Source organism: Staurois parvus, unplaced genomic scaffold (genome assembly GCF_062004578.1).
Source record: "Staurois parvus isolate SC_StPar_1 unplaced genomic scaffold, SC_StPar_1.0 ptg000597l, whole genome shotgun sequence".
Classification (NCBI taxonomy): Eukaryota; Metazoa; Chordata; class Amphibia; order Anura; family Ranidae; genus Staurois; species Staurois parvus.
This window is the reverse complement of record NW_028318393.1, coordinates 484,601-499,601: the sequence shown is the minus strand read 5'-3', so window position 1 is coordinate 499,601 and position 15,001 is coordinate 484,601. Positions and strand designations below refer to the sequence as shown.

The following is a 15,001-nucleotide window of genomic DNA, read 5'->3' as shown; positions in this document are numbered from 1 at the left end:
GTGGAAATGACAACCATGGGCACAAGGTAATGGGATATAGATGGAGTAGAACCACAAGTGTGAATGCTCTAAAGTCCTAATATAACCAAAGCTTGGACAGTAAAACCTAGCTGTTGATTGGTAAATATGCACAGCTGCACCAGAGTCTGTGTGCACAGGTGTATGGGAGATCTCCTGGGAATTCAGATGCTAAAATGAACTTCATGAGTGTTATAGGGGCACTCATGCATAAGACGCACAATGTGGCTTGACAACCCACTGCATAGAATGCAGTACGGTAAAATAAAAACACCTTTAGAACTACTTTAAGTCAGTGGATGAGTGTGGACAGGTAACCAATAACCACTTATAATAATTTTAGAACTACAGTCCTTTCTGTGGTAGAAGTCCAAATTTTAGTTTCTTTATCTTCCAAAAAATTGTTTTTGAATATGTGGCACATATTGTTTCTAGGTATCTCACAGCTAGGTTTAAACTGCAAATTAAAAAAAAAATCTACTTTTAGGCCCCATTCACACCTGAGTGTTTTGTAGCTTGAAGCTCCAAAATGCTCAGGGAGGAAGAAAAAAAAAAATCAACATTACTCTATGGAGCTGGTTCACATCTCCACTCCAAGTTGCCTGAAGCAGAATGCCTGAAGCTCAAAAAAGTTTTAGAGCTACTTTTGTAGCTCAAATTGGGCAGATTTGTTTTTGGTGCCTTTTTTTTCTGTTCTCAGAAAAGAATAGAAATGCGCGACTTGCGTGTTTTCGCACGTTTTGTGCGATTTTCCGCTCAAGTGAAATTGTTAAAGAAAAAATGTATACAAGCCAGAGGGTGGAACAAGCCTGCATTTTACAAATATATGTTGCGCTCCTAAATACTTCTCAATAAATAATAATTAAATTATTACCATTAAATTAATTCAAATTATGATACAAATAACTAATAAAAGTGTATAAATACCAAAACATATTTAAATAAATAATTACAACTAATCAATCTCCTCCAAATAAATATCAAAATAATTCCACATGAAATACTCCTCTAAAAAAAATATTTTACCAAGTGCTCATAAATCATCTATTAGTGACATGATGTACTTACTAATACCCTCAATTTCATTTATATTCATAATACCCTCATTTAATATAATAAAAATAATAAACCAACTAATAACCCTCAACTAAAACGCATTTAAATGATCCCCCATAAATAAAAATAACCAAATGCTCATAATTAGTAGTGATTAGTATGAATCCAAATATCATCAAAATAATAGTCCCATTGAATAAACAATTGTTTATATATAGTGACTTGGTGCTTGTTGTTCTTCAATTTGTGACTTTTATGAATCCTTCAAATAGTGAAGATGTGCGCTCACCTCCTTTGATGCCTGCAATTAGGCTATACATGCTTTCAGTTCACTTTCCCTGGAACCTGCTGGACATATACTTTTGCTGGTAAAATTGGGAGATCCTTCCTTTAGGAGTAATGGATGTATCCTCTGGTGGCTGATTGTCCCCTCAGGGATTACACACTCCTTTTGTTATCCCAGACCTCCTAATTATCCTCTCCTTGTGTTACTCCGCATGCGGGAAGAAATAGAAGACATAGTGCTTTACCTTTTAAATCTTTTTATTCCCACCATCCAAGTAATAAACTCACATTACACAGGTTTCAAGTCACTCTGATTCATCTAAGCCTGCATTTTAATTACACAAAGCCAGAGGTTTTCATTGTGCACCATTACGATTTTCTAGACGCCAGCGTCCTGACAACCATTGACATAATCAGTTGATAAGGATGTTAGCTGCCTGCACAGCATCCTAGTTTGACCCTACCCTGCCCCTCTCCATCAGTGCTGGGATCACATTAGCTCAGTGATCTAGAAAAAGAGGGAGAAGAGAAACATTGGTTTACTACTCAGTACCAGTATGCAAAAGTGTATTTGCTTTGGAACAACAAATTGCTTCTAATGTTGGGTGTCCTACATGTGTGGATGTTACTGCATTATGTAAAACTATTAGAATAGTTTTTCACGTTTTAGAATGAGGTGCCCTTTTAAAATTAGGGACAGTCTTGAGGCACCCCATTTTAGAATGGGGTGCCTTGGGACTGTCCATGATTTTAAAGGGTGCCTTGACTGAAAAAAGGTTGAGAAACACTGTGCTAGAGTACAGCAAAGTCAAACGAGATATCATTCGCCTACTGTATAGGTAAAGAAATACAGGAATTGCATATAGATGTGATAATCTGTGTATTAGAAGGTCTCTTCATCACTGATATATTGTTTAAGAGGAACTAATATCGGGAGTTATTCCTCCAAAAACAAGGTTGCCTGGTTTGATGGCATTGGTCATAGGTGCCCAGTTCACGCCCATCCAAGAAGCGTTGGGGTCTGCGTTGATTTCCAGTGGTGCTGGATAACTGCTAGAGCCACTGTTAGGAAGTGTCGTAGAATGCCCCCCTTGATGCATTTAAGAGAACCAGGAATAATGGACCGCAATACAATCTGGAGTTGGAAGCAGTTGCATCAGCAATTTTCACATACAATACAGATATGGATCGTATCTACTACTGCTTGATTACAGGTTGGGACTGCTAGCAAATTCTCATTTAGGCACCAAATCCATTTGGATTGCACGGCTTGAGGACATGGTAAGGAATTAGGGGGAGTGGTCAGACCACACAAAGGATCAGATCCACTGAGAGCTTCCATTCCAGAACATAGTGGTTGGAAAAAAATAGTCCCAACTGTAAGACTGGTGGGCCGAAGAGAAGTGGGTATAATCAGTAAGGTACAGGGTCTGCCAAAGATCAATTAGGTGGTGGTCATAGTTGTTTAAGTGAATTTAATTGGCTGTATGGTGCATGTGCGCTGAGAGGAAGAATCAAGGTGAAGTTCCAAAACCAGATTGAAGTTGACCCCTACTATAGTTGTATCTTCTGCAAGAAGGTGGAGGTATTGAGTAACAGCCAAGACCTGGTTTTGGTTCGGTTTATACACATTGGCTCCCATGAAGGTTCAGCCACATAGTGAACTTGAAAAACAGATGGCGTCCCTTAGGGTCAGTGACATGGTCCAAAGGGGGAATGGAGAGATGTTTATGGATGGCAATGGAGACTCCCCTAGTCCTAGAAGAAGGAAAAGTCCTATGAAACCATGTCTTATAGTATCGATGAGAAAGAAGGAAGAGTTTGGTCATAACAGAAAGTCAACTTTGGATTTATGCAGAGAACACAGGATTTGACCCCATTTAGATTATTTTGTAGAGCCCATTACCACTGTAGGAACAGATCTTGAATGGTGTTGGCTTAGGTCCCCTGGATGTTATGTCTGGTGTTAGGAAAAAGAGGGGAGGAGAAGACAAAAAGAAAAGGCGGAAAGGGGAATAAGAAAAGAGGGGTAGAAGAGGTGAAGGTGGAAACTAAGAGTGGTTACTATCAGAACTGGGATCATTGGCCAGAGTCCCGGGGAAAAAAAGGGGGGGGGGAACTTAATGACAGGAAAACTATCCAAAACTCACCAAATTCCTACCAAAGGGTTGGTGCTCCTAAGAGGGGTCAGTGGGGGCACAGAGGTATCCTTGCAGTCTATACCCAGGGAAATACAGTGTACTAGAACAAATACAGTGCCTTGTAAAATGTCAAAATGTGAAAAATTTCAAGGGGTACGAATACTTTTTCAACCAAAAACAAATATATTATTAGATATTATGTGATAGACCAACACAAAGTGACACATAATTGTGAAGTGAAAAGAAATTGATAAATGTTTTTCAATTTTTTTTTTTTTTACAAATATCTGAAGTGTGGCATGCATTTGTATTCTGCCCCCCTAAGTCAATACTTTGTAAAACCACCTTTTGCTGCAATTACAGCTGCATGTCTTTTTGGGTATGTCCTCTACCAGCTTTTTACATCTGGAGAGTGACTCTTTTTGCCCATTCTTCTTTGCATAATAGCTCAAGCTCTGTCAGATTGGATGGAGAGTCCTGCCACACATTCTCAATTGGATTTGGGTCTGGACTTTGTCTGGGCCATTCTAACACATGGATATGCTTTGATCTAAACCATTCCATTGTAGCTCTGGCTGTATGTTTAGGGTCATTGTTCTGCTGGAAGGTGAACCTCTGCCCCAATCAAGTCTTTTGCAGACTCTTAACAGGTTTTCTTCTAAGATTGTCCTGTATTTGGCTCCATCCATCTTCCCATCAACTCTTGACCAGCTTCCCTGTCCCTGCTGAAGCATAGTGTCGAGGGTGGAGCTTAAACCACCATAGGGATCCCCACAAAAAAAAGGCCACTCCTCTGGCCCTGCAGTCAAACAATGCCACAGAATAATGAAAGGCAATAAAACATTAAATTGGCCTTGGCTTTAGAACAAGGGAACAACTGCCCATCAACTGTATATTTGGTCACCAAGATAAGGCCCTTAGCTTGCAGAGCGAAAACAAAGCTAATGTCCTCACAAAGTTATTCCAGAGAGTAAAGGGGAAATGGACAGTGCTGATAAATATCAGTGCTAGACCACAAAGGCACAGGGCAGCACAAGCAGACAATATGGCCCTAAGATCATTCCAAGACAGGTGGTAATGTAGGAAAAGACACATAATCACTGAGCACATAAGCACTCTATACTGTGATACAGTGATGTGATGGGGACAGGTGGCTGCCTAATAGGCATGATAGATGGGTATTGAGGATGAATGTGGGATATGCAAGCGCAACAAATGAAAGGGAGGGTTCTGCACAGCATAAAGCAAGAACACCACTGTATGCCCCTACAGATTAAAAAGGAAAAAGGTGCATCCTGCGCCACATAACATTAAAACGTATACAAGCCACCGGTCCCAGTTCCAGTCTAACTTTATCCTGAGAAAACAGTTAAAATGTTCCTAAAAGTCATTTCTTTTTTTAATTTAAAGAATTTGCTTATATGCTGCTGGGATTGTGAATGGATTACGAGGGTACCGATCAGCACACTTTCGGCCTCTTCAAGCTAAAAGTTCATCTGCCATGGTGGAAGACAGGACTTGTAAAATAAATTCTCTGATTCTGAATGAGAAAAATACAACTACAAAATTAAACCTAGTTGTAGCTTCCGCACATTAGAAAAAAAAAATCCACACCTAACACTTAAATGAAAACACGTATACCATAATAAATACATAATGCCAATCAGTCTATTCCAAAACACCTCAAGCATTCAAGAGCCGTACAGATGGAGGAAAGAATGTCTATAACATCTACCAGAAGGTAGCAACATATACAGACTATTTCAAGATGTGAAATATCTTTCAAAATATTAATCGCTCTCCAGAGGCACCTCCCCCAGTTTCTCAATACTCGGTAAGCGAACTCCTACAATCATCTGTGCTGTATATATTACCCTTTGCAGGGCATTGTCATGAACCGTGCATGATCCATGCCACAGAAAAATGTTAACATACTTTCAATTGCACCTTTATAGAAACTGAGGACCCACTCTGAAAAGTCTGCCCTCTGTAGCTTCCTCAAAGTATAGTCCCTGAGCCTCGCCCACCAGACTGGATATGTGCCCTGTCCAGGACAGATCCTCCCTAATATTCCCAGGAAGCGGACAACCTCTATCCTCTCAACCTCCATCCTGTCAGTCACCACCGGCTCATAGCTAATTTCCCATACTTTATTAAAATCAATAATAATTTCCTTAGTCTTCGCTATATTTAACTGGAAATTGTTCTCTCCAACCAACTAGATTTTCAATATCCTGGCGCTATACCACTCCTTATTTACCCCTCTACCATGGTGTTGTCTGAAAATTTTAAGGGTCCACATCGAGGTGTATAAAGGAAAGAGGCTGAGCATGCATCCTAGCGACACCCCTGTAGTAAGACAGCTTCAGTACATAATTTATCTCAAACTTTTACCCTCTGCTGCTCATCAGCAAGGAAATCCAAAATCCAATTGCAGTGCATTGTGCTCAACCCTAAAGAGTTCAGTTTAGCAACAGATTTAATTTGCAAAATTGTATTAAATGCTGAACTAAAATCAATAAAAAAAAAAAAACCAAAACATGCGAGTATAACTATTCCTTTTTTTTCCCCCAAATAAGACAACACAGAATACAATCACATCCTCTGTAGATCTATTTTTCCTTAAATGCAAACTGGTGGCCATTCGATGCCAGGGAAATACATTGTTTGATATGATATAAGATTAGTTTCTCAAAGCATTTAATTACAGTGAGAATCGGAGCCACAGGGCGACAATTGATAAGACTGGAAGTACTAGACTTTGGGATTGAAGCAATTATCAATTATTTTACGCAAGAAGGCACCACCTCCTGCTCTAAAACATTGAAGATTTTCGCAAAGACATTTGCCAATTGAAAGGCATGTTTTATTATAACAACCCCTGGGACATCATCAGACTCTGCAGATTTTCACTTGTTAACTTTCAAACTTAAATGCAACTGTGAGCAGAGACTTTAAGAGGCCAACCCCCTCAATAATGTAGGGAACCTAGTAATATTTTGATGCTCAAAGTAGGCATGAAACTACTGTATTTTTCGCTCCATAAGACGCACCTGACCATAAGACGCGCCTAGGTTTTAGAGGAGAAAAACAAGAAAAAAAATATTCTGAACCAATGGACTGTGGACATAGTACAGGAAGTGACCAGACACTGTGGACACAGTACAGGAGATGACCAGGGTTTGCAGACAGTACAAGAGATGACCAGAGACTGCGGACACAGTACAGGAGGACCAGAGACTGCGGACACAGTACAGGAGGACCAGAGACTGCGGACACAGTACAGGAGATGGACCAGAGACTGCGGACACAGTACAGGAGATGGACCAGAGACTGCGGACACAGTACAGGAGATGGACCAGAGACTGCGGACACAGTACAGGAGATGGACCAGAGACTGCGGACCTTTAGGGAGGGAAGGGGAGCGGGTACCTGAATTTGACAGCCGGGTACGCACTGTGCATGCACAAGAAGCGCTGCGCTTTGTGAATGGACAAGCGTCTTTTGGGACCTGTCATGTGTCCCAGAAGATACCGGACCATTCACAAAGCGCAGCGCTTCTCGCTCATGCACAGTGGGCACCCGGCTGTCACAGATGCCGGCGCTGGAAGACTACAGCGCTGGAAGACTACAGCGCTGGACCAAGGAACAGGTGAGTTCCTGCTGCAGAGAACAGCTGAGCAGCCTGCCCGGTATTCTGACATGGTGGCGGCGGAAATACCACACTGGCCGCTTTATATTCGCTCCATAAGACGCACTGACATTTTCCCCCCTTTTTTGGGGGGAAAAAAGTGTGACTTATGTAGCGAAAAATACGGTAATTCATTTCCTTCGGTAAAGAGGGCACACATTCTCCTATGTCGACCTGCCTTTTTTTTTTTTTTTTTTTTTTTTTTTTTTTTTTAATGTAGGTGACTGAATAGTCTTCCACATGGTTCTAGCACTAGTACATCCCAGGCCCGTCTCACACACTTAGTTTATACTGTTGCTTAGCCTCCCTAATCTCTACTCCTAGTCTTCACCTTGCCACACTATATGCCTCTCTGTCACCTGATTTAAAAGCCATATTCCTATCCCTAACAAAGGTCCTCACTGCCCTGTCTACCCAGGGTTTCTGGTTAGGGAATTGCTTAATTCTCTTTACAGTTGCTGTGTCTTCACTTATGCCATTACCACAGAGCAGTACTCTTCTACATTAAGCTGAGTGCCTGTGGTAGTGACATCCATAAACACCTGCCACTCAAAGCAGTCTTGCAAGGTGTCAGTCGCTTTTTTCTGACCATGCCTTAACGGTCTTCAACAGCAGTTTTCTTTCTCGATAAGTTGTGAGGTATGAGGGTAGGTTGCTGAACATCCCCAATTCCATTGATGTGTAAAATCTACATAAAACAGAATGCAATAATTTGCAAATCTTATAAATCCATATTTTATTCACAGTATAAAATAGAAAACTTATCAAATGTTTAAACTGAGAAAATGTGCAATTTTAAGAAACTTATTTTGAAATTAAGCATAGCAACTAATGGACACAACACAATTCTTTAAAATACAATATAGCTACCTGATGGCGTTCTGTACACAGATGGCATATCCCCCCAAAATGTAATTTCCTGGTGGTAGTTTAGGAGTTTGCACTAAGTTACAAGCCAGATTTTTGGCATCTTCTACAACACAAATGTAAAGTGATTTAACTTTCTGTTCTAGAGATGCAACAGGAAGTCTTTCCAAAGTGAGAGGAATTTTTCTTATAGACCGTTGTCACTGGTGTCCCTAGTGCAGTGCTTCTCAATTATTTTCTGTCATGCCCCCCCTAGGAAGAAGAAAACATTTCGCGCGCCCCCCCCGCGCGACTGTAATTAGTATCATTTGTCTATAAAATTGTTATAAGTACACCTCTGCATAACACTGTATCCTTATTAACGTATAAGAGAATAAAAAAAGAAAAATGTGGATCAATTTACAACAAAGAATAGCTTTATTAACTGTAGCAGAAAAGATTTAAAGTGCATTAGAAATTAAAAAAAAAATTAAATCCTTAATTAAACTATAAACATTTTTTGATTGGACATGTCAAACCATATGATACTGAAAAAATACATAAAATCAATAAATAATAATGAATTCAAACCGATCACCAACATTTACTTAGGACCTAATCATTGGCGCCCCATCATTGGTGTCAGTGGGAGGAATAGCGCCCCATCATTGGTGTCAGTGGGAGGAATAGCGCCCCATCATTGGTGTCAGTGGGAGGAATAGCGCCCCATCATTGGTGTCAGTGGGAGGAATAGCGCCCCATCATTGGTGTCAGTGGGAGGAATAACGCCCCATCGTTGGTGTGGGGGGGAGGAATAGCGCCCCATCGTGTCAGTGGGAGGAATAGCGCCCCATCATTGGTGTCAGTGGGAGGAATAACGCCCCATCGTTGGTGTGGGGGGGAGGAATAGCGCCCCATCGTGTCAGTGGGAGGAATAGCGCCCCATCATTGGTGTCAGTGGGAGGAATAGCGCCCCATCATTGGTGTCAGTGGGAGGAATAGCGCCCCATCATTGGTGTCAGTGAGAGGAATAGTACCCTGTCAGTGGGGAGAGGAATAGTGCCCCATCGTTGGTGTCAGTGGGGGGGGGGAATAGTGCCCCATCGTGTCAGTGGGAGGAATAGTGCCCCATCATTGGTGTCAGTGGGAGGAATAATGCCCCATCATTGGTATCAGTGACACCAATGATGCGGCACTATTCCTCCCACTGACACCAATGACACTTGCTGACCCCTGTTGCAGTATGGTGCTGCTGCAGCCAGCATATGTGGTTGCAGCAGCACCTCTGCACTGCACACTTACCAGCTTTTCCCTCACTCGATTTTCGCGGGTCCGCTCGGCTCCGCCTCCTCGCCCGTGATTGGCCGCCTGTGTACCTTTCCTGAGCTACAGTTCTGGTGGCCAATCACCGGTGAGGAGGCGGAGCCGAGCGGCAGGAGTGAGGGAGTGGCCGGAGTGACGGAAGGAGCAGCGCTTCCTGGATGGATCATCGTGGGAGCCAGGTAAGAGAGAACAGCCCTCTGCCCACCCCTGTACTTAGTGTCCCTTCTGTCGGAAGGGGGGGGCGGCGACGCGCCCCCCTTGACGGAGGGGGCGCGCCCCACTATTTGAGAAGCACTGCCCTAGTGGAAGTTTAAGGCCTTATACACAGGCAGTTTTGATGCTTCTTGCGCAAACTGCAAGCATATTTCTGCACCCAGGAGAGACAGCTGCAGCATACAGCTGCCCATAGTAACTAATGGCAGTACACTGCTTGCGTAACTCATGCACAGGTGAAAAATCTAGAAAGCAATTTTTGTGCATTTTGAGATTTATGCTGGTGCAAGAGTTTGCATAAGCATGGTGGATACACGTTGCAGCCATTCATTACTGTTGTTGACTGCGCACTGCAGTTCTCTCCTGGGTGCAGAAATATGGTCACAAGCCAGAAGCCTAAAACCACACTTGTTCATATGAAGCCTTACCCTGGTTTCTGGTGACAAAAAAAAGTAGATTTACAAGTTTTTAATACATTGTACCTTATCAACACTGACTCTCATATTTTATACAACATCTTTTGTAGTAAGAGTTAAAGCCAAAAGTTGTTGAAGTTTAGAAGTTAAGTCATTCTGAAATTATGGAAAATTCCTATTAAGGAATGTATGATCTGTTATTTCTTGGCTAGAATGTGGTTGTGACTAATCTATGGTAAAAGACCAAGCCGTTCTAAAAAGGCTACGTTTCTGGGATACAAAGGCATCTGTGGGTGCTAGGGTGCTCATCCTTCAATACATCTGTTTTATAGAATAAGCGCACAAAACACAAAATATTCAAGTAAACTGCATATCCTGCTACTTGAAGTATTGGTAAAATAAAATAAGCTGTAGTGCATGTTTTTTTGGTTCCCCCCCCTCCCCCATAGGAGCCTATGCTGAGAAACCGAGGCTGCCATTTCTTACCTTGTTCTGAAAATGCCAGTTACCAGACTGCTGTAGGCTTTGGTAATAAGATGATCCAGAACAAGCATCCAGATCAGGAAAGCCGGATAGAAATAATCATAATCTGCATACTTCTTCATTGACTTAAAAAGTAGTTTCACTAAAACAGAAAAGCTTGGTTTTGCACTCCAATTGCTGTTAGGGGTTTTCTATTTTTTATTTAAAAAGTTTAGGCCCCTCATTTACTTTTGCGAATCTGCAGTCACATGATAATCTGTTTCTGTTGAGCTGACTGGGCATTAACTGTAGAAGACCCTTTGATAGACAATTTTCACAGCCACTGGCCAATTTCCATATAACCAGGATGCAATGTGGATACCTCAGGGGGCTCACACAGTGCGTTTGAACATTTGGATGCCTGAGGAAACCGCCTGCCAGTAGTAAAATTGTTGGCCGGTTGGCAAGTGATTTAAAAAAAAAAAAAAAGAAAAAGGTAAATAAAATATGTTTGTGGACAGGAGGGAAGTTTTTTTGTTTTGAGGGTGAAGATCCACTTTAAGCTAATATAATTGTATGTTAATGTCTTGAAAACATTGGGCCAAATGCATTTGCTCATCATATGTTACCTCTGTTTTCTCTTTAGTAGTGTTGGATACGTACTGTGCTTGGTCAGATCCAACCTTTCAGAATCTGATATCCCTCCCTATGGCTAGTTTCATCATTTGTGCTTTCTTACTAGTGCACACTAGTGCAATCATGATCCTTTTATCTCCCCAGGTTTCCCATGCAGGGTTTGTCTGGTTTAAAATCGATTCTCTGCCAACTCTGATTTTAAATGGTCCTATAACCTCTCACAGCCAGAGATCAACTGATCTAGGCTGCCTAGGCTTTAGCCCATTGTAGGAAGCTCATGAACAGATTTTTTTTTTTATGGCAAGCTAGTATTTTAATTTTAAGCCCTGGTTCACACTGATGTGCGGAATTCGCAGCGTTTTCAGTGCGAATTCTGCACCGCATCAGACTCTCACACTATTCCTGCGAACCGCTGCGGGTGTGTATGAGAAAGCGGTCTGCAAAATGCAGTTCGATGTGCAGAATCGGATTGCATAGGTGTGAATACCCATGTGATCCAATTCTAGTGCGGACCAAAAAAAGTACTGCACGTTTTTGGTGCGGGTGCAGTGCGAATAGAGCCATACAAAATATATGGCTCCAATCGCACCACATACAAATCGCATGTGATTTGTAGAGGAATGCGGTGCAGTTCCTGTGCGAAACACATGGGATTCACCGCACTGAACTCGGGCTTAATATTTATATTTGTCTGCTGGTTTTAGAAGTATCTAAATTTTAATAATTGCATGTTAAGCCTTCTGGCATTATTGGGTATTTTGACAGACTGTATTTGGGCTGTACAAATACAGTAGCTACAGCAGGAGATTCATCCGTCTGTGCAATGACATGGATGGAGGAATCTTACATTTTGTTCAGCCCACAGGCTAAATGAAAGATTTTTGTGTGGCCAACTTTAAAAAAAAAAAAAAAAAAGTTTTAGCTGGATGTACACTTCAACATACAAATCACAAGCCTTTGTAATTCCACTTTTAAACAAGTAGATGAAAGGATGTGTCTACAAGAAAATTGCATTGGTTGATTTTTACCTGCCTGCCTAGCCACGTATGGTTTGGTATATGTACAGTGTTTGTAAACTTTACAATTTTATTTATCCTAATTTTCTGTGATAATTAAACATTTTAAACATGGATGTGTGCATACTTATTCCCTTTAAGCATGTTTAATTTTTGACCTTTCATCAGAACTTTTAGCAATTTGAGCTTTTGAGACAAATCGAGTCAAAAAATGTGAGCAAATGCTTTTTTTTTCTTTATATACACCACAATAGCAGTCACTAGGTTTATGTATGTTTTAACAGACTTAACTAAAACCAGCTGTGGAGTAAAAATGGATACAGTTAACAGTTTTAACTTGATGCTCCTGTTCCCTTTTTCTTATTTGGAGTTATGTCAAGCAAGCAAATGTAATACGTGGCAGCCTGATTCTTTCCAGGTTCTGCAAGAATTGAGCAGACTGTAAAATGTGGAATAGATCAAAATGTTCCACAGACAAAGCTTTATTACATTTCCCTGTGAAAGCAGTATGGGTAATATAATATTGCTGACTGGTGTCTGCCACATCACTTCCTCTGCAAACAGGGTTTAGAAATTCACATTTTTTTTGTTCATTCCCTGGTGCTACAATTTATTAGAATAAACTGAACACACCTGACATTTTTCCTAATTTTTTAAACCTCTTTGTTTGCAATTATATTTTGTAGAAAAAGGTCTGTAGGAAAGACATGGAATGGAACAGTCATTTAGGTATAGTTTTCACCATCAAACTGAGGGTTTAAAAATATGAATGCAGCAGCTGTGTAGTTGTTACCCTTTAACAAACAATATATTTTGTGATGCTTCCATCAAGCAGCATTTTGATCATTGTTGCCCTTTTGCTGTCTGAAAATAACATTTTGTGATTAATTGATGAACTGGCTTACTACTGGTTCCTTTAGCTTCTGCTTTGTGTCATGTTGAATAATTAACACTGTATAACTTTTGAAATGTAAACCGCTACATCATCTATGGGGGTATAAGTGTTACAGCTTCAAGGGTAGCTTTCACATCTTGACAGTGTAGGGTTAAAGTAAAGCTCTATCCATTTCTTCTCTTACTTTGGTTTGGATTAATTCCCAAACTGCACTGATTTGACTATAAAAGGTTATTACATTCAGCTGTGCTGCGTATTCATATTTGTTATGCAAGAAAGAGTTGCATTTATAGTAGAGCAGCACCATTTGTTTAGAACTATTGAATTTGTCATTGTATTTTCAAAAGATATCGCAATAATGTGAAAATGTAAATATATTCTTGTACATAAAGCCCACAGGCTTGGTAAATAAAATAATATAGAAGTCTTCCTCTACTTATATGCCTTCAGAGAACTAAAAGCATTTTTATTTTTTTTTTTTTAATATGCTAGAGTCTCTGATATACATGCACAACAAAATGTCATAAATCTTCATTCTTAATGTTAAGTTGGGAAAAGCAGTGCATAGAGACGTATAGCAGCTGTATGTTTTTAATATTTCAGACTGAACGATCTCATGTTGATAAATGTATTGGTCTCAAATCCTGCTCTTTTAAAACACATGGTTTCTTCTGTCATTGTTTGAAAACAATGACCTTGTATTACAGTAGAAATCAAGAGTCTTAAAAATTTAGGATTTGTTTTCATTTTTTGCAATATCTTTTGAAAGAAAAATGTCTCTTTTTTTTTTTTTAATTTTTTTTTTTTTTTTTTTTTTGATCTTATGTGTCTTTTTGATAACATTTTGTATTCTGAACAGTCCATAGGAAGCGGAAATCCTTCTCCGTTATAAATTAACATTTACAGTTTCATGGTAAATTTTTACTTTATCAGACAGGGAATATTCATACTTCATATTCTGTTTCTTTTATTTACTTGCCCATTTTATTTCTTTATACATGGTTTTTTTTTTTTTGTTTGTTTGCAGCAAAATAACTTGGCCACAGTTGTTAGCTTGATACAAGCATAATTGGTTTAACAATGGGAGCTGGTATTTCTGTTTTGAACTTTAAAATTTGTATAATTAACACTACAATATGAATTCACTGCCTTTAGATCAGTGAAATAGTTTTAGATGCCTGTACATCGCAAGCCCTAATTTCATAGCTTCTGTCCCTATTTGTTTGTTTTTTTTTTAAAGATTTTTTTTTTTTTTTGGTAATGATATATTCAGTTCATATTCCTATTAATATGGAACACTGCCAGAAATGTAAAAATAGGGATGTTTGCAGGGGCACATTTTAAAAATTAGAACATGCCTTGAGAAACGTACTGTTGGCAACAAAGACAAAGGGCCTGAAGCCAGTGCTCTTTCTTGCTTGTATACTTCTTGCGCTGCTCACACGGACAGATGGAATGCTCCCTCTCCAACCTGTTGTGTAACAGGGTTTAAAAAGTTTAATTTGATTTCATCTAAGATACTCACAAGCAAGACAGCCTATAGCAAAACCAAAGTTACATTCTCAACACAGGGTTAATAATCCTTAAAGCAGAACTCCATTCCTTTTAAATACTTTTTAGTTTAGTTGTGAATTTCTTAAATTTTGAGGGACTAAATTCTAAAGGCTAATTTCAGGATGCCTCCTACCTTGGCAGGCATACATCGGTAAAAGTTTGATTGGCGGAAAGAGGATATTTTAATGAATATTAAGGTTTTTGGGTTTGCAAACCTTCACACTATAAGGATTCAATTTAAAGCAGAACTAAACCCACCAATTTAACGGGTTAAAATATTTACATTCCCGGCATGCCAGGAATGCTAACTGTCACCTTTTGCTTGTGCTCGCATTCAATCTGTCAAACCATTAAATGGCTGGTGTCATAACTGATCACATGTGCACCACCATGGAAGTTGCAGATCAGAGGCTGAAATGGAAGCTTGTTTGGCTGAAAAGGAGAGGAGG

General features: G+C 40.0%; 1 protein-coding gene across 17 annotated transcripts in view; it reads left to right on the top strand.

Annotated features, from left to right (window-relative positions):
* RBFOX2 (RNA binding fox-1 homolog 2) overlaps nt 1-15,001 on the top strand; it is a 478,104-nt gene that overhangs the window by 387,120 nt on the left and 75,983 nt on the right. The window lies entirely within an intron of this gene.